At 37.0% G+C, this 11939-nt stretch overlaps 1 protein-coding gene across 1 annotated transcript in view; it reads left to right on the plus strand.

The window, feature by feature from the left end:
• Positions 1-11939, plus strand: part of LACE1 (lactation elevated 1) — a gene marked incomplete at its 5' end in the record, with an annotated part of 59902 nt that overhangs the window by 20117 nt on the left and 27846 nt on the right. The window lies entirely within an intron of this gene.

Genomic DNA, 11939 nt, shown 5'->3' on the forward strand with positions numbered 1-11939 from the left:
CATAAATAATGTTAACTGTATTGGTATCTAGGATAAAAGACTCGTAAGGCAGAGTTTAGGTAGCTTTGGTTTTGTGATAGGAGATTTGGAATTGCTGAGTCGATGCCTTGATTGGATGTTTCTGCTCAGGTGGTCAGCAGTAAAGCAGCTGACAGTGCCTTGCATTTTCAGTGGGCCCTTTCAGAATCAGAAGATTGCTTAATTGCCTAAGCACCTTTGCAAATACTATCTAATGTTGACATCTGTACAATTACTAGCTTTCAAAGTTAATATGCCATTGACGTGCTTGTGGCACTCCTGTGCATTTTGGAATGGCTGTGTATGAAGTCAGGGAAGTTACCAGTGAGAGTGGTTTTTACCTGGATGGCTTTAGAAAAGTAAGGAACATAAAAATAAATTAACAAGCACTTCCATTTCAAATTCTTGAAAAGGGTTTGTTTTGTAGCTGGCTGCATTGGATGAGAGCTCTCAATCATAGAGTATTTTCAAGAATAGAAATAGTTTCATATGCATTTGCTTTTTGAAATGCAGCAACCATGGCAAATCATTCTTTTCTGTATGTCTTTCTTTGTTGACTCTTAGTTTTCTCCCTGATACACATAGGGCTCTTTCATTTCACTGATCTTCAGACTTTATGAATACCTATCATGTGCACTTATTTATAGTTTCCTTTTTTCTCTTTTTAGCTAGCTGAATTAAAAAAAAGTGAAATGTAGTTTATGCACCAGAACACCTCACCAGGACTGGGAAAGTAATCAAAATTTTTTAGAAGGGAGTGTATGGAATGCTGAGAGAAGTGGTAAAGGTGGCTTAGTCTAGAGAATGGAGTACTGCAGAAAGAAACAAGTACCACAACCCAGACTAGAGGTAGATGAATATTATTGTCATAATGAATGAAGGGAGAAGCAAATTTTAACATAATTCACAAGGGCCTTTCTAAAATTCTGGATTTCCTGTCATTGTTCTTTTTCCCAGCACCTTGGTGTTTTAACACTGCTCTAAATATATGTGCCTTCAATGCCACTTTCATAAATATTACCAATGTAACATTATTCTTTCCCAAAGACATAATAACCAAAAGGAGTCTTGTCCACAAAATGCTTCTCTGATCCTAGCTGTAAAGTGGAAGGGTAAGGGCATGGTATTAAAATTATTAATTAAAAAATGTTGAAATCTACATTTTTAGTTTAACACAGCAGAAGTCAGCATTTAAAAAGCACATTGGAACGTATTCTAGAGTAAGATTTTAACAAGTGACCTTTATGTTACAAAGGTGTGGATAGAACTACATTGATACCCTGGCTTTGGTGGTTTGAGAAATGCAGATAGAGGCCTCCCCAATGTGTGTAGAATCTGTGTGATGGCATTAGTGTGAATGGATAAAGTAGCTTCTGCCTCAGCTGTGCGTAATTCCATGACTAGGAAATGTAAATATGATTTCTTCTAAGATTTTGTGTGAAAATACAAAGGAAAGCATTGCATTGGTTGCTTGCAAATGTTTGGTTTACTGTCTTCTCAACCTTTCCCCCACTCCAAGCCATGTGTGTCTGTGTTAATGTTGGTCTCATCTGACCTGTCCCCTGGTACTGGCTTTGACAGCTGGGACTAACTCCTGTCCTAGTTTTCTCTGGGCTCAGAGCCTCCCAGAGGGCTTTTGTTTGGGGTTTAGTGGGAGTGAATAGGTGGGTTGGTTTTGTTTGTTTTTTTCAGTAATTAACTTTCATGATCATAAATCTTAAAATAAGACTTGAGCACTAAAAGTAGTTCTATTATAACACAGGAGTTTCAGATTCCTCTAAAAGTTCTTGGGAAAGTGGAATGAATGGAAAATATTGGCAGTATATTTCTGTGAAGAGATGTTTCACTTGAAATAGGTTTCAGGTTCTTTTCATTCCTCTTACGTGGAACACAATTTCTAGATACCTGGATAACGGTTACACAGGTATCTTTTCTTGTCTTCAAATGATCAAAAGTAATCGTTTCTTCCCTAGATCTAGAGTTACCCATGTTCATCCTCAATTTTGTTTGTATTTTCTTCAGTCTATGTAATTCCAGTATCTGTGTTTGAGTTCCTATTTCTTACAAAGATAACTGCAAACCAGTTTCTGTGGAATAAGCAAAAGGGTGAAATAGCACTCTCGGGAAGATACAGTTATCTTCCACAGTTTGTCCATATTGTCTTTCTAGGTGGTAGATTACTGGGCACAAGTGATTGTTGTGTGAGTTCCAATTATTAGAGCCACATGAAAGCTTCAGGTCCTACAGCTAGTGGCCACATAAAAGCCCCAGGTTTGTGTCATTGAGCAGGTCAGTAACACCATTGGCAGCTTTTTCTGCCCTTTGTGTGTTCCCTGTTCAATTCTGATCTTATTCCAGTGTTCTCTTCTTTTGAAATACTTAATAATTTGAGATGTATTTTTTTCAGTGATTTTTTTAGTCCCGTAACTCAAAGGGGTCATTTTTATAAACAGGGGAAAACTCTGAATTGATCAGTTTGTCGTTGTGGCTATGATTCTTTGGGACACAGTATTCCTTATGAAAGGGTTTAGTTTCTGCAGCAGATATGAGTGCTTCTTCAGTCCATGAAATTTTACAAAGAGCTTTACAGAGATAAGAAATATTAAGAAGAAAAATTTTTTAATTCTATAATTGTAATTAGATTCAGTCCTTTCTGATTGAGCTTTTAATCTCGTAGGATCTCTTGCTGAGCATTTTAAAGTGTGTGGAACTCCTATGTAATTTTTTTTCTTTTTTTAAAGACAGTTCTTGAAAAAAACATTCATTGCTCAGTTACTTTGTTCAAATGCTTAAAGCAGAAATACTCCAAAAATTATTACTCTCAACCTAAAAGAAATATACAAAGTTTCTAAATGTTTTAATGCTGATTTACGAATAAAGCTATGTATCTTGAAATCACAGAATTTTTAAGACTGGAAAAGACCTTGAAGACTGTTGAGTCCAACCATTAACCCATCACTGCCAAGTCCACCAGTAAACCATGTCCCCAAGTGCCACATCTGCACATCTTTCCTCTGGGGATGGTGTCTCAGTCACTTCCTTGCGCTGTCTGTTCCAATGCTTGACAAACCCTTTTGGTGAAGAAATTTTAATCCCAGGTCCTTCTTTGCTGGGCAGCTTTCCAGCCATACTGTCTCCAGCCTGTGGCACTGCCTGGGGTGGTTGTGATCCAGGGGCAGGACCCAGCACTTGGCCTTGTAGAACCTCATACAATTGGCCTCAGCCCATTGATCCAGCCTGTCCAGATCCCTCTGCAGAGCCTTCCTGCCCTCCAGCAGAACAACATTGCACTAATCTTTAACAATGTAATGTAGGGTATTATGTGAGGCTCTTGGGGGAAAAAAAAAAAAGAGAAAGGGCGCTTTAATTTACTGCTTTGGCAGTAAGTTTGGCAACATTTTAAGTTTTGCAGACATTTAATGAAGACATTTGCATCAATCCTTAACTATTCTGGAATCCTAACTCTTAATTCAATGGCTAGTTCAATGCTTCATTCTCTGGAAAATCAAGAAGGAAAGCTCCTCAAATAATTTGTTGTGTAGAGTCTGTAATCTGAGTGAGCAGTTCTTGAGATTCCAAAGGTTTCCTGGAAGCGTAGCATGACGCTTCAAAATGTCAAGCTGTGTTGAAATACCAAGTATGTAACTTCTGCCTTTTGTCAGGTTTTCTTCACGCAATAGACTTGCACTACAGTTAATTTTAACTGAAAGTCAAAACGTTTTAGGGCCTTTCATAGTCTGAGTATACCTTTAAAAGGTACAATTTTAGAAAAAAATGTTTGGCTTTGGCTACCTGCATTTTGCTTTGAGCAAAGAGGAGGAATTGGCCAGAAATCTATTGCCAGTAGGACATGAAATTACTTTCAGCGTCTTTTTTTCCCCTCTTTTTTTTTTTTTCTTCTACTATTAGGGACCAAATAATTATTTATTTTAAAACTGTTTGGTTAAAACAACTTTTAACAGTAAGCATTGCACACTCCTCTCAAATAGAAAGCAATGCATCATTTATACACTGTATTGCCCTGTCTTTCTTGAAATCGGTTAATGGTTATGTATTTAGAATGTTGCTGACTGTGGTTTTAATTAAAATACACCCTTTCCTACAAAGCACAAAACTGAGGAATTTAAAAGCTTTTTCACTTTTCTGTAGTTTAGTTTGAGAATGTGAAAAATACTTGTTTAAAAAACATTTAGAGCTGCCCCTAAGGAAATTGTGGGAGTTAGTTTTGTACAAAGGCATTTGGTAGATATAAAATGTCTTTGATGGTGCAGTCAGCTTTTGTCCAACCACCTGTGTGAGAAATGCAGGGATTTGTTGAGTGGCGGATCTGCCTCTCTCCTCCCCCCTCTCCCAAAAAAGTCATCTCCTTGATGAAATTGATTTGTCAGTTTGTTCCAGTCTAATGGTGTGATAGCCCAGCAGCTTTCAGTATGTTGAATAGTTAAAACCTGCTTTTGAGGTCAGTGTCAGCCACTCTGACCCCTGTGAACTGTCACCTGAGTCAGAATTGCAGGGATTAGGCCTTTGATATTGTGATGGCTTCGCCTATCAATTGACTTTTTCATTATTGAAGATGTTGGGCCTTTTGTTTCCCTTCTTAGTATGTAACCAAGCAAACTCCTAAGTAGAAGGAGCATTTGTTCTTGTTCTCTCTCTGTGCAAGTAATAGAAGTACTCATCTTTTGTGAAGTGTACCTAATTAAACATAGAAAAAATAAAAAAAGGAAATACAGCATGATTGCAAGTATTTTGTGCTGCAAGTATTTTTGAACATCAGTATAATTTCTGGGTAATTTTAGTTTGATAAATTTGTGAGCCTATCAAGTCATAAAATGTTGTATATAGAAAGCAAGGTGTCAGATTAGAAGCTACCAATCCCTTTTGCATTCAGCCTTCTAAGCCTGTGTGTGTGTTAAATTTAAACAAAAGGGTTATTTGAATTCTGTAGTTCAGAGCATGTAACTGTTACAATATTTTATAATGTACCTATTGCTGTATTGTGTTCTCAAGGGATGAACTGTTCATTTGTTTACCTTTTATGTCTGTCTTAGACACTTTCTCCTAGACAGTTTATTTAGATGCAGATCAAAACTTTATCTTAGGATGAAATAGTTGCTACTGTAGCTCTGTGCCAGGCTTCCTGCCTTCTCCCTTTCTTTAATTGTTAGGATTTCCTGAGCTGTGGCTTGGTTTGTTTGCTCCTTGATTAAAATGAGTAAATGAAAGCATATCGTAGATATGGAATAACTGCTGTATCAGGGTAAATTAGTCTACTTACACGTGGCAGTTCTGTTTGCTTGTGATGTAATGTGAAATGAGGTCCTGCCTCCCCCTAAAAAGCCCGAGCCAATTAATAAAGCTTTTAAGCTCTTTGTCACAGGCCACCGTGGAGGTCTGCAGAGAAGAACTTTAATCCAATAAACATTTCATTTAGATCATGAAAAGAAAGCATGAGGAGAAGCTCCTACAAGAGAGGGTGTTACCAGCAATTCTAGTTGTGAAGAGATGTGAGGAATTTGCCAAATTAACCAAGAGGCCTTCATATTTAACACATAAATGTGTCAAAACTAATAATAGAATAATTTAGTTTGAGTTGAACCTTATATTGTTAAAATTCTAAGAAGCCACGACTGTTTTCTTCAAAGACTTTGCTGCTGAGTTGGATGGACAGGGCAAGGGGAGGTTGTGAGAAACCCAGATAGCAAATAGCACTGGCCGAAGCTGGTGGAAAGGGGAAAAAAAAGGAATAGATAATTAGGTGTAATTAGCGTGTATGAATTGTTGTCTCCCTGCCCCTGGCTTGAATAAATTTCAGAGAAAAAAAACCCTAGTGGCCAAAACCCTTTGATGTAAGAAGAGTCATTGTGGTTTGGCAGCATAAAGGCAGTGTTTTATACTTCTTACATAATGGTTGTGATACAGAAAGAGTGAATGGACCCTGCACCCCCCAGCCTGCTTTACAGCAAGGACTTTTGGATTCTCTTGAAACAAAATGCATCAGAAGTTTTCAGTTGTTGGGTAATGAGGTAGTGGACCTCATCAGAGCTAAGTGTAAGCCATCTTTAGCCTTTGTTTAGATCTTAATCGCTTTTTTAAAATTATTATTCTGGGAAATTCAGTTTCGTAAATCAAGACTACTTTTTTTTTTTCTTTCTTTTTTTTTTTTTTCCCTGCCTGCCAACAGTTCTGGCAGGAGCAAAGGCTAATACTGGGGAAAGAAATACAAATCAAATGTTAAAAAGAAAAACAACAGTGTAAAAGAAATCTAGACAAATAACTTCATCCAGGGTATAATTCCAGTGAAGTACGTGTATTGGGGTGAATTTGACCCTTAGCTTATGAAACATCATGTTATAAATTCAGTGTGAACTCTTGGCATTTGTTTTTCACAGAACACCACAGCTTGCTTATTAGGAGATTGAAAGTTACAGTCATTACTGGTCCTTTAGCAAAACTGGGTGTTATGCAGTGATCTGTAGTTTGCAGGTGGGTTTTTTTCCTTTTGTATTTATTCTTATTCTGCAAGGAAGATTTTTTTCCTAAGTGATGTGAAATGGGGAGCGCTGTTCAGTGTAATTCTTAGTGTGTGGAAGTTTACTCTGCCATTCTTCAGTTCTCTGACTGGAAAAAGGAGAGGCTACTTGTCTCTGAGCCGGCACAGCCACATCTGTACCTCCTGAATTCTTTCACTTTTGTTTGAATATCTGAAATACTATTCACTGAACAGTACATTTTAAGAGTCTCTCTTTTTATTCATGCACCATTATTTTACAAGTTAATTGTCTATTTTTTCCTCTTCTTAGGGGGTAGCTGATTTGTAGCTAGACATTAAAATAAGTTATTGAAAAGTTGTACAATAGATCGTATGTTCCTTGTGGTAGCAAGAATAGTGGGGTTTCTTAGTTGTTAAAGTTTTGAAGGTTGTAATGTAAACTTGTGCAACTTCCACTGAATGTATTTTGCCTCTCAATTTATCTCTGCTAAACTCTTCAGTTTAAAGTTTAAATGTAATTGTCACAAGTGTAAGAAAAGGATTGATAGAAAAAGTTGTATTTGGCAGTATTTCTTTTCCCAGATCTTTATGGTCTAGGTCCACTGAAAAATAATTCACAAGTAAAATGCTTGTTATCCCAAATCAACTTGAGAGTGATTACTTTCCTTGATACTGTACAGAATTCTTGGATGACATTTAGAAAGTTTTCCTCAAAATTTGTTCATGTGGTTCTTTGGGGTTTTTTTGTTTCGTTTTGTTAGAGTGTTTGCAACTGGGATAAGAATAAAGTAGCTGAGGCTATTGTAACAATTTCCCAGATTTCATTATTGCAGAAGAATATAGGGGAAAAGGCTGTAAAAAAACCTTAGTTAACCCTGTAAAGCATTGCACTGTTTTGTAGAACAAATAGCCTTTTCTACTTGAAGTTAAATTGGTCTGTGGAAGGCAATACCTGAATACCATGCAAGATAAGTAATTATTCCTGATTGTAATATTGGGGTTTTTTTTCAGGTATAGGTCACAGGAAATTCAGTTAGTGTAGAGTATGCAAAAAGCTAAGAAATACGCAGATTTTCTGTTGTAAGATTGTGTAAAAATTATTTACAGTTAATACTTGCACAAAGGTTAGAAAGGTTGATGAAGTGATACTTAGTTTTGCTTTACTATTCACTGCATGTCAGAATGTAATTATGACTGATTCATGAAACTGTCTTAGCAATGAACCTTCTTTATTAAAATGCTGATCAAGAAAAGAGCTGACAGTAATAAAGAATAGAACACTTTAGTCTTGTTGCTTTTGAATGATTGCTAATTACCCCAGAGGTCATGTATAGTGCTTATGAGGATTCATTGACGTTTTCTTTAAAGTCTACTGTTTCAACAACATCTGAACAAGGAGACAAGAACTATATGTACATCCAACAATGCTTGGACCAAGTTTTTCTCCACCACCAAATACCTGGTGATTCTCTTTGTCCTTCCTCCTCAATCCCATGGATTAGTGTAGCAGAAAGTTAGGAGTGTTAGAAACTTGATTAATTTCCTTTTTTTTGTTTGTGCTTTTTTTTTGTTTTCAAGTAAGGTGAAAGGATAAAAGGAGCAGCCCTTTGAAGGTCCCGCACCTGTACGGGGCGTGCTCATGACTAACTGTCTGGTTGATCTTGTAGAGCTGCACCAGAGAGGAAACTGCACTTACCTTTGTACACTTCTCAGCAGGCTGTGGACAGACCTGTCCAGCTCATGAGTCCCAGGTGGACCAGATTCACATTCCAAAATTTCACATTCTGTGACTGTCACATGCTGGTGACTTTGAGAGTACACTGAAGTTAAAACCTGTGGGTGTGCTTTGTCTGTCAGCAATAATTTTTTCATTACATACAACATTTCTGCTTAAGATGATTCTTGTTCTACCACAGTTATGGAAAATGCCAGTTGTAGTGGTATCCTTTGGATGGAGAAACCTTTTCTTGAAATTGCTTAAGGAAGAATTTTAAGGAAGAATAAACAATATTCTAGTTGATAATCTAACACTATATGGAGTCAAATAATGAAAAATAAAAATGGTTAAGTCTAGTGAGCTTTGTTTACCTGGGGAACTCTTTCTCTGTTGGCTAGTGACTCTCATCACATGTCTGCATGTTGTGTGATGTGGGAGAGTTTTTCCCTCTTAGGCTGAATGTAAATATATGAGAAGGATGATTGCAAATGAACAATCTAATTATTTTCTGATTTGCTGGAGGAAAGGAATATTACTGATCCTGTGTATTGTTAATGGAGACCAAATCAGAGGATGCATTTGAAAAGGAGGATGAGACCTATGTGAAAATTATGGTTCCTTTTCCTCAGAAAGAGTGGCCAGAAGTTGCACTTCTTAGGCATGGTTACTAATAGTTGGTGTTCTAATGTGCTTGTTCAGAGGCCAAGAGTATTAATTGTGAAGCTTTGCCTGCTTGGGGATAGGACTATACTCTTCTTTGCTCATATGGAAAATGAGCATTTGATACTGCAGATGCAGTGCTGCCACTCCATTTCCATTTGACCCAGGTGTGAAAGGCAGTGGAAACTCAGCAGGTCTGGGAATTAAGGTGATGATCCTCCTAAATTGAAGCACTCTTGTGTCTCTGTTCCCCTACACCTTCTCTGGAGGTCCTCAGATGGGTGGGTTTGATGGCTCAGTGCTAATCTGAGCACTCCTGTTAGTTCTTTGGCTGTTGATGAGGGTTCTGTGGTGATTAATTTGTCTATTCTTGTGGTCTGACAGGATGATTTGTATGTTGGGTTTTTTTGGTTTTTGTTTTAAAACCATTAAAATTCAGAGCAGAGAATGGTAATTGGGTTGACTTATGGTGATCTTCAATAGGTTAAGAAATATCTACTCACCTGTATTACCAAGTGTTACCAGCTGATCACAATATTTGAGCTCAGAGGGGCACATGATACTTAGTATGGTGTTTAATGTGGACCACAAGGCCATCTATAGCATTTCAGGGCTTTTTGTGACACAGGGGAGACACACGTCTTGAGAACTTGCAGGTTATTCAGCTAACTTGGACTGCCTTTTGAAATTTTCTGAAGTTTCTGTCTTCATAACAATCTATCCTGTTGTGTGCTTTAATTTCTTGAGCAGTTAAACATTTTAATAGCTACCATTCTTGATTGAAGCAATAAAGGAATATCAGAGGTGCTTATTGGAAAAAAAATGTATTTGTTAGTCTGTATTTAATAACTTTCTAGAGTAGGTCTATCAACAGTCTAATTTTATCTATTCTGTCTAAAGGTGGTTGTTTTAGGTGGTGTGTCTTGAGCCTTGAGGCTTTATCTTTTTTTCCTTCTGGAATAAAGTGTTTATGCCACTCAGTGGGAATGAGTGCATGCTTACACTGCATTTTTAACTTACTAATTGCATTTTCAATTCTGTAATTGTATTTGTTCTTTGTATACATAAATACATAAATGACTTCAAAATAAATTGTATGACTAATTAATTTTACGCATTTGAATTGAATAGGGTAAGTCAGACTTTAAATATCTCAATAGAATAGAAAATCTGTTGGAAACTGGATGGTTTCACTAGACTGACTGTAGCTTCAATATTAAGTATTTATTTCAAAAGAAGTTTAGCCCAAAATAAAATCTTAAAATTTAAAACTCTGTCTTAAGAAATGGAAACCAATTGTTATAGTTATGGGTTTCACAATTAAGTGCTAATGACCTGAGCACTCCAGTTAGTTCTTTGGCTGTTGATTAGGATTCCATGGTGATTAGTGAGTGTGAGAATGCAATCACATCCATAAATCAGTCCAGTGCTGGATGAGGTAGTCCAAAGATGGAGAAAGTAGAACTTTTATATGTAGTCTTGGCAGGGGTTTTCCCCATGCTGTAAGAAGCTGACGGGTAAAATGTAGAGAAAGCCTAATTTTCCATCCCTCTCCAAACTTCCATGATTTTTAAATTATAGTACTGATTTTTTAGTACCATGATGCAGGAGAATAATGTTGCTGATACCTGTGAAGGGCAGACAAGATGCATGGTGATACTCACATAGGCACCCTCTCTGATGTTCAGTATTTCATTCTTACACTTGTGAGCAGGATTTGTTCTTCCATACCATGCAACTATGTATCTGGTTTTCCTTTTTGTAAATCTAGTATTTTAAGTGTTTAGCTTGGACATCTACATTATTTTGGTGTGCTTTATTTTCTTTTGTTACATGTTCTGATTATACACTGTCTTTTTAACATTTAAAGCATTTATCTTAAAAAAAAAATTATAAATATGAATATTTTTCCCTCTGCCTTCCTGTGAAGCAGATAACTGAATGTTTATGTGTGCAGAAACAAAGAACTATGGTGGGTACCCTTGTTGACAAAGGAAACCCCAAAAGGAAGAACTTTTGGATCTCTGCTCAGCACATAACTTTCCTGTGACCTTTCTGACTGAGCAAAGGTGACCATGTGCTGCATCTCCCTTTAGAACTATCTCCAAGGGTACATTCTTAACTCGGAGAAGAAATGGTGTTGTTATTGTCTGGCAGTGCAAGCAATCCTCCTACTACTGCCCTTCGGTTCGCTGCTGCTGCTCACACACCTTTTTTCTCCTCTACTATGCAGCAGTCAGTTTGTGAAAATAACATTGCCCACTTCTGTTTGGGGGTTTGGGGTTTTTTTGTTACGTTATTTTCCATTAGCACCTATGGATCTGTACTCGTCATCTGTTCACATAAGGAAAGGTTTTTCCTACTCTGCAAAGCTTACAATCTAACTGCAGGAATCATGTCTTAAAGGACTGTTTTCTGAGAACATGTTGTGATGCAGATTATGATGTTTGAGTTTAATGGCAGGAGCCATTCATTTTATGTATATTCATACAGTGTCTTAACACAATAGATGTGGGTGAGCTTTGAAGTGTCTCAGTGAAAATAATTAGCAACAAGCATGGATAGACACCTGAACCTGTAGAAGGGCTAGGAAATTCCTGTGGCTGTTTTATTTGTATTTAGAATATGATCTCTAAATGGTCAGATTACCTTCCTGAACTGACCATCAGTCTGGAGAGGACAAACCTGTCAATTAATAGGAACATCCAAGGAGTAAAATGCCAAGTGTTTTCAAAAGGACTAAGTATTTCTCAGTTCCTGTTAGCTGTCCCCTGCTTTTTTGCTTACACTGTGTATTACAGAAAACTGCTGTACATCAGAATTCTGTTTTTCATTGTGTTTATATGTTACTTTTGCCTCCTAAGGAAGCAAAATATTCACTAGGACTATATTGTATTTTATAGATCTCTGAACAGGATTCTGCTATTGCCTTTCTGGCTGAAAGGTCTTGTGTCTAACAGGTTTTTTTGAAATAAACTATATCATGTTATATTATATTAGAATCAAAAATAGTACATCATTACAGACATACAAGTAAAGTTTATAGGGAAA

The sequence above is a fragment of the Corvus brachyrhynchos genome, unplaced genomic scaffold, assembly GCF_000691975.1.
Source record: "Corvus brachyrhynchos isolate BGI_N302 unplaced genomic scaffold, ASM69197v1 scaffold14, whole genome shotgun sequence".
Classification (NCBI taxonomy): Eukaryota; Metazoa; Chordata; class Aves; order Passeriformes; family Corvidae; genus Corvus; species Corvus brachyrhynchos.